This window comes from Canis lupus, chromosome 21 (assembly GCF_048164855.1).
Source record: "Canis lupus baileyi chromosome 21, mCanLup2.hap1, whole genome shotgun sequence".
Lineage (NCBI taxonomy): Eukaryota > Metazoa > Chordata > Mammalia > Carnivora > Canidae > Canis > Canis lupus.
Genome location: NC_132858.1, coordinates 23,121,647 through 23,134,165, shown reverse-complemented (window position 1 = coordinate 23,134,165; position 12,519 = coordinate 23,121,647). Strand labels below are relative to the sequence as shown.

The 12,519-nt window shown below is 44.3% G+C and overlaps 1 protein-coding gene across 2 annotated transcripts in view; it reads right to left on the bottom strand.

The window, feature by feature from the left end:
- Positions 1-10,462, bottom strand: part of EHF (ETS homologous factor) — a 42,323-nt gene extending 31,861 nt beyond the window's left edge. Inside the window, exon 1 of one of the 2 annotated variants that reach the window (XM_072791103.1) lies at positions 10,290-10,462. The gene's annotated coding sequence lies outside the window, so the exon portion shown is untranslated. The remainder of the gene's footprint in view (positions 1-10,289) is intronic. The other variant, XM_072791102.1, reaches the window with a different exon arrangement.
- Between the last annotated feature and the right edge of the window lie 2,057 nt (positions 10,463-12,519).

The window sequence follows — 12,519 nt, the reverse complement described above, 5'->3', positions numbered from 1 at the left end:
ATAACAACGCAGTTAAGCATTGATTTGTTGGAAAATAAACAGAAAAAAGCAAAGAAAGGCATCTGCCCAAACAGCCTGAGCTGGTTTGACTGAGCATTCATGCCAATTTGTTTTTCCTATAAAAACCAAAGAAAAACCTGTGCTTTCAGTTTGGATGCTGCCTCCCCACTCCCTCTGAAGAAAAGGAGGTATCAAATAGACCGGCCAGAGCTGGCAGGGCCAAGAAGCCAGAAGACACTGTACTTTTCCATTGGCTGGCTGTGTGAGGGCACTGAGGGGTGTCCGAGATCTGCAGAATGACATGGCCAGCCTCCAGTCAGCCCAGGTTAAGATCATGAATCAGATTAACAGGAGCAGAGAAGGGGCTGCCAGGATACGGTCGAAACCCAAACCACACTCTTCCCAATGGTTGACTTCTGAAAGTCAACATGGCTCAGGGAGTAGGTGTGGTCTACAGGTAACCTAAAGCAGAGACTCAAGCGTGCCGAGTCTCAGTCCAGCCTCTCCCACAGGCTTCCTACGTCCAGCCCTGGGCAACAAGAAGAATTGGAAAACCTCTGGTTCCTGGACCAGTTTTTCCACAGGAAAAGTGAGGCTAGCCATACCTACCTCAAAGATGGGCTGTGTAGACTCACTCATGTCCTGCCAAGTGACTTGAGGTCCCACGTCCCAGGTAGAAAGGACCTGAGATGTTCAGGGTGTGATTTCTGCATTAATTCAAGCATCATTGCACTCCCTTTCTCATTAGTTTGTCGATATCACATGATGAGCTCAAGCCAGAAAGGGTCACAAAGAGCTAAACAAATCACTCAAACGCAGATCACAACAACACTAATTAAGCAATGGCATCATCACCCAGTCTTCAACACGCACAATCAGGGAAAGCCTCTCAATATCTCTTTTCAAGCCCTGAGAAGAAAGCATGGGACATGGGCAATGTGTAACGTTCCCCTAGATTACCACCTTCCCTTGGCTTTCTCTCAGCCATTGGGTCTCAATTATCACCAAACCATTGGCTTGATGGGGGAGTCACGGCAGTCAGGGGAGGCCTCAGAAATGCTGCTTCTCAAGGAGCATTAAGAACAGGGTGTTCCGACAGGGGAGGGACATGGCTGGCTGAGCATTCCCCAGCATTCTTGTCATGAGCAGGGCAGGGAGTGGAGTGCCTCGGAACCAAACCGGGCAGCCAGAAAAATAAAAGATTTAACAACACCCTCAGTTGACTGAAAAATAAATAAGGCCAACTGTGCAGGAATGTGGGAAGGGTGGAGAGAGGTAAGAGGTGGGGATTGGAGCCAGGGAGGGATGGGATGGACTGCAACAATGGATTTGACCATTTTCGAGATTCAAGTTTCTTTCCAGGAAAAACCAAGACGCTCCAGCAAAGAAAGATCAATAGCCACTAAATGGAATCTCACAGACTAATTACAAAACAACAATCAAAACTATGACAGCAATGATAGTTTCTATTTATCGTACATTCCCATTGTGCTAGGAATTGAGCTAGGCTTTACATAAATGATCTCATTTAATCCTTGCCATAACCCCTGGATTGATACTAATATTATCCCTATTTTATAGGTGGGGAGGCACAAGAGGTTAAGCCACTGACCCAGGGGCACAGGACTAGTAAATGGACTGGATATGTTACAATAGATAAACTGGGGAGTTGGCAGGGGTGGAGTGGGGGGGGCAAGAAATGACAGGATATGCAAAATAATTCTCTGTAACTGAAAATGGATCCTTGTATTTCTTTCTTTTTTTTTTAAGATTTTATTTATTTATTCATGAGAGACACGGAGATAGAGGCAGAGACACAGGCAGAGGGAGAAGAAGGATCCCTGGATCCCCAGACCCAGGATCCCACCCTGAGGGACAAAGGCAGGACGCTCAACCTCTGAGCCACCCAGGCGTCCCGGATCCTTGTATTTCTGAAGCAGAAGAGGATATCTTTTAAAACACCACACTTTTGTTTTAGAAATTGGGATCCTTTAAGAAAGATGGCTCCCAGATTTTTTTTCCCTAAGTGTGAATAGGAGGCACACCAGTCTTCCTTGTGCCCAACTATAAAACTCCCCTTTAGTGGCCATCAGTCCTGATGCTACAGAAGCAGCAGTTCATGGCCACTCCAACCCATCTGTCAAAACTTTAGTTTGGCTTCTTATTGAAAACCCTGGATTGACTCAGGGGTTGGGCTTGGCTGCTTGAAGCCACCTCAGACTTATTAGCAATGATAAAAGAGCAGTAACAATAACAAGGAAAAAAAAAAAACCATTGAGAAGTTAAGGGGAAATTATGGCTCCTTTGGCAGAGCACCTGATGCCTGAGCCATCACACATGGATCCTGATGATAGACCTGCTGTGTTGTAGACATCACACCGACGAGAGAGAGACTGTGGGTGTGTCATTGGGAGCCTGAATTCCATCACTTTGATAAATAAATCCAGGAAAGTTCCTCCTTCTTTTACCACGTCCATGACCCTGGAACAATTTGTAAAAACATAGCTGCAAAATGCAGACAGAACCTCTAAGATTTATTCCATGATCATCTTTGGACATGAGAGGCAACTTCTATCTGAATTTCCTCACAGTTTAGAGGATCTCCTCTTTAGAAGAAGCAGGGTCTTCTTTTTGCACAGATAATCACTAAATGACATTAGACAAGAAAGCAAAGTTCATTCATATCACCTCCCTCCAAGAATGACAGACTCTCGGCACACCTGGTCTCATTTTCCCTTCCAGAACACGCTTTGCTCTGCTTCTCCTAGCTCCCTGTCTGTGTAGTAAGTCCCCCTGGAAAATAAAAAATGAAAAAACCCAACAGCGAGATAAGCAGTTCCCTACCAGAAAGATTTTCCAAGGAATCAGGTAGCTTCCAACCAGTTATTCGGCTATTCCTCCAGTTGATTTGGAGGAAGGAAACCTTTGACATTAAAAAAAAAAAAATCATAAAACTCACCAACTCAGAAACTACAGCATCCCTCTTTGACAGGCCTAAGCTTTCCACCAAAGGTCAGCTAGATGAGTAAGGGGGATCTCCAAGCAGATTCCCATCTTCCAGTATCAGGAGTCGTCACATCTCACAACAACTTCATCACATCTAGAGACCGACCAAGCTACAGAATTTGCAGGGCTCAGTGCAAAAGGAAAACGTGAGGCCTCATTTTCAAAAGCTATTGAGAATTTCAAGACCATAATGGCAGAGCATTAAACCATGCCCAAGGCCCTTCCAAGTGTGGAGCACTGTGTACCCAAGACCCTGGCCCTGTCCAGGGGTCAGTCCCATCCTTTGCCTTCACCTGCAGCAATGCTCTATCACCGTGGGGAGCAGGGGGAAATCTTTGTCTTTGCGCCATGAATGACCTCCTGAAGTCGTTGATAGTATTAAACAAAATATGACATTGAACATGTCTATAATAACATCTGGCTTACAGCAGGCATCCAACAAATGCTAGCTGTTATTACTATTATCATTATTAATTATTATCAATCATTATCTTCATTATGCCAAAGTCCCTCCGCAACTCCAGAGCCACCACAGGCAAAAGCAATGAGTGTGGGAAGAACATACATGCTTCTGTTTTGACGGAGACCGTCTATTAGCCGATGTCATTCAGAAATCATTTCATTGGCCCCAAGCAAAGAAAGGCTAGGAACCTTTCATTTATATACATGGACCCATTTTGCAGTCTGGTGAGACCTGTGGATCCCTTCTCAAAATAATGCTTTCAAATGACAAATTAAAATAACAAGATTAGAAAGGAAATTTATATTGAAATACAATTCTCAGTATACTTTTTAAAATTAATGTGTGACATCATAATAATATATGTGCTTCTTGACTAACACATTAAATAAGAACATCTAGCGCAGGTCGAATGACCTCCATGAGGTCAAAGTAGTGATGAACATCGATATTTTGAGACATTGGCAACTGGTGTAACATGATATGAAAATGTCTATTAATTTCTCTTGGTGACAGTCACAGCTAATGCTACTGGAGAGTCTTGCCTACATTTACATTGAGAGAAAATGTTAAATTTTAGCCAGATTATTAAGAATAAAAGCATCATTCTTTTACACACCCAATTTCACAAACTCCCTGAATTTTTTCCATGGACATCAGGAGCCTCTTGGATCCCAGGTTAGTCTTGCTGTTTTATTAACAGCAAGGACTGCCTGGTCAGCTCAAATAGCTTCTAGAAACCACTTCCACGTGACTACGAGTGTCATTTGAACAATTTACCAAGAGGCTGACCCCATGGTGTCTTGGCAATTTTTTTGAAGACCCTAGAATGCCTAGGGTAGTAGTCAGTATACATCTGAAGACACTATCAAGAGTTTTAGGGGGTGGGCAATGGTATATGATGTGGTGGTTAGTCAAGTGACCTGCCTGGAGGGGAATCAGTTTCTTCTGGAGGCCCCTGACATGCCAGGCATCAAGACACATGGATAGGAACATGCTGTGTGCCCACACCAGGTCTTCCTTGGAACTCCTGTAAGTTGTGGTTTGAAGCCAGCTCAAGACAAGCTCAATTTCAAGGTCCTTCATTAACATAGTTCATCCCATGTCCCTGCTGCCCACCTTCCCCAGTGAAAACCTTATTGCATATTTTCCCCTAGGTCACAGTGCAGAACCAATGTTGATCGCTTTGAAAAACAAAATTCCAGAATTATTCATCCAATCCGATCCAGTTGAGACTCTCTGAGAACACCCATGTTGAGGACTTACCCTCAATTTCCATTTGATAAATTACTAATTGTTTACTCACAAGCATTTGTCCAGGTGTTTTCAGATTTTTTTGGTTTAATTTAATCCTGACAACAGCCATGTGCAGATGCTATTAACCTCATTTTCCAGATGAGGAAACTTACAGTTAGAGCTTATATAGCTCACCCAAACTCACTCAGCTACTCAGTAACAGAGTCAAATCTGAACCCAGGTACTCTGACACTAAACCTGATATTCTCTGTACCACATTCCAGCTGCTTCCAGGCAACAAAAAACTCACAGCCTCCTGCTCATTCAGACACACCAGCGGCCAAAGTCTACTGTTCATCAACGTTGTTTAACCCACAGCCTTCTAGTTGGTGGGAGTTAAGATGGGTCAAAGGAGAGCTAAGTGCTGTCTGAGTTTCTAAGTGAATATTTGACGGAACTTGGGACCAAATCTAAAGCCCACTGCAAAGATAGAACAAGTCTGATGAGTAGTCCCCACGAAGGCAGCACCGGAAATAATCTTCACCTTCCAGACCTCACTAACCTCATCCACTAGAATGTATCATTCGCCCTACTGAGGGAGTATTTTCAAAGGTTCCCAAGAGGGATCCCAAAATAATCTCTACAAGACATCCATGGTCTCCAAGCTCCATTGTCATGTACAAAAAGTAGAAGGTCCTCTTTTTATTCCAAAAAAGATCCAAAAGACTTTTAGAAGAAGTTTGTATCAAGCTGATAAAGGGCTGACAGAGTGACGGAAATTTCTCTTATCCATAGTTGGGCCAATGAGGGCCCAGCCCCCAAGATTCCTTATTGTGTGTCTATGACATAGAGTGAGGGGGAAGTGAGAAAAGATGAATTTTAAGGTTATCACAATCACAACAACTTCAAAAGAAGTGTACATTTAGATGAGGTCATTCAAAAGTAAAAATAAGTAGCTATGTTAAAATAATGGGGTTAATGAGGTGGTCTATTAATGTAATAATCAAAATATTATAGTAGGCATGTAGGTTCCTTTTTATTTTTGGCTTTGTTTTCCTTAGAAAACATGTTTTTTTTCTTTTAGTATATGTGCTGCCAATGCAAGCACAGAAAACATGTTTTATATGCACACCTATGCTGGCCATATTTTAAAATAGGCAGACACTCTTAATAATGATGAAGATGCTTCTAAGAAAGGCAGGGAAGGAGGCTGTAGGGGCCAGGGTGTGCAGGAAGATTGGAAGAGAAGAGATAACATGAGTCCAATGAACCAGAACAAGGGGCCCAGCCCATAAAACAAACCAAAGACAGAGTGTAGTTAGGAGTGAGCGAAATCAATTTTCAAAGGAGTATTTTCCAGGATGTCTCTTTTAAAACAAGGCCAATTAAACCCCCTGGAGCCTCTTTAAATGGGCCACTCTGTTTGACTCTGTTGCAAGCTCTGGTTGCTCTAGATTCAGGCCGAAGCCCTCTGACAACACCATGTCTCCAGGTTGGCTGCCCAATGGCTGGGCCAGCCTTGCTCTCCTGATTACGTCTTGGTTCTTCCTCGAGGAGAAGTGAGTCCATATCCATCCAACTACCCAATAATCCACTGACAATCAGTGAAGCAAGGTGATTAGTACCCCACAAATGGAGTAGATTCCACTGGTGCCTAAATCTTTTTAGCAGGCTGCTTTGGGTGTTTTACAGAAGATGTCATTAGAGTGCCGGCTTGTGTACACCCGACTGCTCCCTGTGGTCACAAAACAGTTGGTTTCTTCCACTTCTACACTCCCACCAACTCTGGACACATGAGACAAATTGATAAAGATGAGATGTTGTCATGGGACAGACGCCAATACCCTTAATAAAGACTCTAGGAAGCCGGTCTTAGTATCTCCACCAGACATATGCCTTGAGCCAAGTTCCAAAGACCTTAAGAAAGCCATGGAAGGGCTCCTATGGATCTTCTTTCCTGGCTCATCCTTAGGAGGGTAGCCCCTACCCCTACTCAGCTGTTGTAGACTCCAGCTAAACCTGCTGACCTCTAGGCTTACCTGCTTTCTCCCAGTTATCAGAATCTGAAGGCAGAAACAGATCTTAAAGATAATCGGGTTCAAACCCCTTTGTCTATATGAAGAAACTAAAGCCCAGAGAGGTGGAATGTGCTGCTGTGTGCACACAGCTTTGCCAGGGCTAGAAAACCAGGTCTCCTGACTGCCGGTCCTGTGTACTGCCTTGTGCACACTGTGCTCTAATCATTCAAAAATGTAAGTCTGAAATTCTTCAGGGAAGATTCTTGAAGAAATCTCCTTTTATTCCCCCTCTGAAGCCCAATGGATTTTTTTATCAAATAACTCTAAGGGATCCATGGAAATTTCCACTCCAACGCATCTCAGCTTCCTGATATCAATGCCATTTAGCTTGAACGTACGTCCCATCCTAATAGTAGCTACTGTGGGAGCCATTCTCTCCACTACACTATTTGTCCCTGCACAGCCCAATAGTTTGGTCCTTCAAAATTCCATCGAGGGCACCTGGGTGGCTCAGTCACCTAAGTGTCTGCCTTTGGCTCAGATCATGATCCCAGAGTCCTGGGATCGAGCCCCACATCAGGCTTCCTGTTCTGCAGGGAGCCTGTGTCTCCCTCTCGCTCCACCTGCTGCTCTCCCTGCTTGTATTCTGTCAAATAAATAAGATCTTAAAAATCAATCAATCAATCAACAATAAAATAAAATCAAACCCCCCTGAATTGAAACAAACATAGTAGTCACCTATTTCTAACAAGAGCCCATCACCTACACCATAAAGCAAATCATATTATTTAAAAATCATATTACTAGAAAGTAGACAAGAAAGCACTAAATACAGTTTATCATAGTCCCCATATCTTCAATTATTCAGCAACAGATTTAAGAGAACACTGGCAAGACATGACTGCTGTCCTCCCTCTGTCTTCAGATGACAGTCCCCTACCGCAGCCTCGGTTTACTCAAGCTGAAAGCCTCTGCACTCCATCAGTTACCCAGTAACAAAGCCAGGGTGAAAATGCATAGTCTCGAAACACAGAGCTCACAGTGGACTCCATCCCTCTGATCAGAGCCCCATCCACAACAGAAACGACTGTCATTTCAGTTTTGCCAGAAAGATCTCAAACAAGAGAAATGGGCTGAAACAGCTGCAAAAAGGTGTCACCAAATATCAAGTTCCAGGCTCATATTTGGTTTCTTAAAACCATGGCACCACTCCTCCAACTCCTTAGCAGTTTCTGCCGTGGCATTCTTGGTATCCACCCCACCCCACCCCGTCTCCCAGAGGTCTCTCAAAATCACATCTGATGGAAAGGGCATAGAGATGCCTTCATCTGGCGAAAGGGAAACAGACTGAATGGCTTTTTAATGATTTCTATAAACCTCTCTGTCTGTGCCTGCTGCTCTCCCATTGAGCAGGGCTCTCCCACTGGACTTTCAGACAAGGAAGGTGGTCTAAAGCATACAGCTTTGTGCTAAAATCCCCTAACTTGGGAGGTAGCGGGAGGAAGAGGAGGACATAAAACATTACAAGATTCTAGAAAGTTAAATTCGACGTCCCAGAAGTGAACTTTGGCCCAAAGCACTCACATGCTGACTTAGGACCTGATACGGTTCCTTCCAGTTTCCAATTAGCTAATTGACTAACCTCTCAGTTTCCTTTTTGTCTCAGCCTCTCAAGGGGTCAAAAAGACATCGGAAGAGGTGATTTAATGGGAGCATAAACACAGAAACATAAGTGTGAATTTAGGGCTTCTCAGAGGTCCTGAAAGACCCAAGACATTTCCATTTGGGGGAGAGAACTCACAATATATCAAAAAATGGAAAAAGAAATTTAAAAAAATGTTTGAATTTAACAAATAGATGCTTTTTAACACAAAGATAATTGAATTTGAGCTCTTCCGTACATATGTGGCCTGAATCAAATCATTGCCCTGCCCACAGTCACCCTAGAAGGGGCCTGACTAGTGCTGCCACCCTGAACAGCAACACAAGAGAACCTACAGCAGGTCCTCCCTCCAAGTTTTTTTCTTTTAAAATGCCTCTGTAAAATACTTCAGAAATGTGGAGACGGATTGTCTCCATTACATTTGCTGTTTTTTTTCAAAAGTGATCACAGACTCCTCGATGACCCTCATTTCAGGTTCCCGTGGATTTTCAAATCTATCGCCATCAGCCATTAGCAGTTGGTGTAGAAACGATAGATTCCACACAAGCGTGGGTTATTAAGAACATGGGATGGATGACTTCTTTCATAACCTCAGAATTCCCGATCTCAAAAAGAGGACAAGGGAAGCCTTGAACAAACTCCAAAGACAGATGTTAAAACTATTCTTGAGATCTTTTCAGAGACATTTTCTGGTGGCACCTCTTACCTATGAAGTGCTCCCTAACGACTTCATCTTTCCTATTGCAAATCAACGTGTCCCCTGACCTCAGTGGCATTAGCACATGGCCACTCGTGATCCCTGACCATCCTTTTACACAGAGAAAGGCTCTGTCTGAACACATTCTCACCCCCATACCTGCAAAACCAATTCCTGAATTAGTCCTTCCATTGGAAAGTTCTCAATCCAAACCCTCACTTTCTCCCCTTTACTGAGGTCAGTGCAGATAACTAGCAGAGACACCTGTGACTGTAGGTGCCGAGTCATCCACTTCATCTTAAACAGACACATGCTTCCACAACCCTGGGGGTAGACTAAATCTGCTCAAAGACAGAGATGGTGGAAAATGTGACTTTCCTGACTGATGTTATTATTTACCAACAAGATTAATTCCACACTGTTCCCAGTTCTACCCACACAGAGGCCAACACTTCTCTACAGTGTCCAAATGAAATTAAAAGAGCCCCCGCTTTGGAAGGCATTAGACGGGGCTGATTCACATCTGCCTGTCTGGTCTTAGTATCTCATGATGGCACAGACGAAAGGTGAATCTGTCCCCGTTGCAATATAGCAAAATTCTTTGTCATTTTTTTTTTTCCTGGACAGACCCATTTTTAGGTGTGCAGCTCTCCCTACTTGGGCTGCCTGGCCATTTTTCCAGTGTGGGTGCATACGCCATTGCCTGTTTCCAGCCATTTCCCAATGAGAGATTATACCAAAGTCAAATCTGCCTTTCCCTCCAACCAGTGAGTCAGAAAAATTACCAATAGCAGACATCGCTAGAAAGCGAGAACATGTGCTCTGAGCCCCAACAGCTAACCCACTTTTCACTGAGTTTTATCAGGGGCAACTATCCCTAGCTGCTTTCTTCTTTCAGAATTCAACCCAGGGAAATGGCTTTGTCACACAGATAGAGGGAAACCAGGGGGCTTTTAAATTCACAGTGGTTGGAAGTCCAGACTGAATGCAGCGAATTCACAGATCATATCCAAAGAAGCCCAGCTGCCTTCCAAAATAAAATTCTAATAGGACCCAGTGAGGTAAGCACAGGTGGGGTGAGCTGCACTTCCTGCCAGCTGCCTCCGGGAGTCTGTTTTATTTTCATCTCTCTGATTCAAGGCAGGCTTCTCTTTCCACTCAGGTGTTTGAATTCCAGATTCAAAAGAAGGTTTAAAAATAAGGACTTACCTCATTTACCTAAAGATTCTGGGTGGGAAATCCAATAGCTCTGGCTAATGGAGGGGAGGCAGCAGGCAGCGCGCACACCAGCTCCCACGGGGATAGGGAAGCAGGGGTGTTATCACGTCTGAGCCCTCATCAGAGTGAAGATAAATGCATATGACAATAATTTTAAATCATTTTGTAGGATGTTAAGCAATAAGCCACCAACCGGGAATTCCCTAAGTCACTTCCCCCTCTTCTGATTGGCTGCCGGGCTCTTTAAAAAAATAAAATAAAGGATTACAAACATTGGCTCATTTGCATTTGGCCAACTCACACGTTAGTGTTCAAACAAAACAGGTCTAACCAGGTTATGCCTGTGTCTCAAGAACAGAGAGACGACCTGTTAATGGATGAGGAATTGATTTGGTGGTGACTGTTCTTTTCAGCTTAGAGGCTGTTTCAGGTGAAAAGTGCCATGCCAGCTCCCCAAAGACACCATCTCCCCAAAGACACGTAAAAGCAAACTAAACGGAGGCTCTGGAGGCTCGCATATGGAGGAAATGGTGGTATCGGGGAGTGGGGAACCTCCTAAACACCTGTCTCGTGTACTAATCTGTAGTTAGTCGACTCTACTTTGGCATCAAGATCTGTGCCCTGGCCATGGTTCCAGGTACCAGGTTCTGAAGGGGCTCTCCCCAGGTGCCATGACTGCCTCTTTGACAGTGACCCTTGGCAATCTCAATGGATTTCAAAGAGCCAATCTGTCCCCCCAGATAAGAGCTTTGGGAAGGGAGAGTCCTGAGGGGGAGGGTCCACTCAGTGTAGTTCAGGTGGAGCAGACAACTCTCAACAATGCAAGGGCTGACTATCTGGTTGGCGGATTATCCAGGTTCTTTATTCCTTCTTGACACTTACATGGTCTTTTTTATGTCGACACTCCCTGTAGGAAGCAGCTAGAAAGAAAAAGACCAAGATGCTGAAACTGGAAATAAAACAACACGGCGTGGACAAGAACAAAGTAGAATCCCAGAGAATATCTATGGATTTCAAGTGCTCTTGCAACCCCCAGCCCCCTTGAGCCAAGGGCCAGCTTCACTGGGTCACAAACACATCCCACCATGTGGGTGAGAGATGGCTCCTGGCAAGGAAAATACCATCCCCTAACCATTAACTTTCTTTCTCGGGTCTTCCTGGATACTGGCCTGGCATGAGCTAAGCATCCAAGCAGACTTCTTTAACTCATCAGAACTCCCCTCTGTGGAAAAGAAAAGGGAAATTGAGTTTTGGCAAAGAAACAAAGATTTTGTGATCAAAACCAAGAAGTTCCTTGTATAAAAGAGAAAGTGTGTGTGGGGGCAAAGACTCAATAGACTAAAAAGCAAGTGGTTGTTCCTACTCAGGTGGAATGGTGAGTGAGTGGTGGTAACATTCCTTTCTTGCCTGTGTTCCTAGTTTATGTAACATGAATGCAGAGGTTTTTGAATGTGTGGAAAAACTTGGTGGGAGAGCAGGGGTGCATTGGGGAGGGTCTTGGAACTCAAGCAGGTCTCTCGGAGGTTTGGAAGGTTTGGGGAGCGCAATTTAGGCAGCCCCAAAAAGCCCCTTTGCCTCTGAGCCTTCGCCAAACATTGCCACCCTCTCCTATTGTCAAGCTGTGTATTTCCCAAGGGCTCTGTTAAAATGCAAATGTCTGATAAAAACAGTAAATGTCATTATTGCGCATTATCACACTAGCCCCAATTAGTCTATCGGCTCCAGATCTGAGAGCAGGGCCCTGAGGGAACAGACTGGTGACGTTTTGCTTGAGAGATGAATCAAGAGCAATCTAAAGTAGCACCTCCACCCACTCCAGGGTATTTGTGCGTGCCCATGTGTACGTGTGCATGTGCGTGTGTGTGTGTGTGTGTGTGTTCTCCTGCATGTGTGTGTTGGGGGTGGGGTGGTGTGGGCTGTTATTAATGCCACTGTGACTCCCAGAAGTAAACTTGGGCTTCTTTGCAATTTTGCCTGAGATTGACCTGAGGCAGCGGCAAGGCAGGTGGCAGCTAGGGTTTGTGTGGTCAAGAGGTAGTATACTTCAAAGGCAACCCCAAAAGTGAGGAAGTTCATTGGTCCAGTCCCAACCATTTATAATTTATAGTACCTTTCATTTCTAGCTGAAGATTTCTGGTTATATCTCCATTCCTTCATCCTCTCTTCCCCTGCCTAATTTAGGCCAAAGGACTGCGCCATTCAGGCATTCCTAACACGAGTC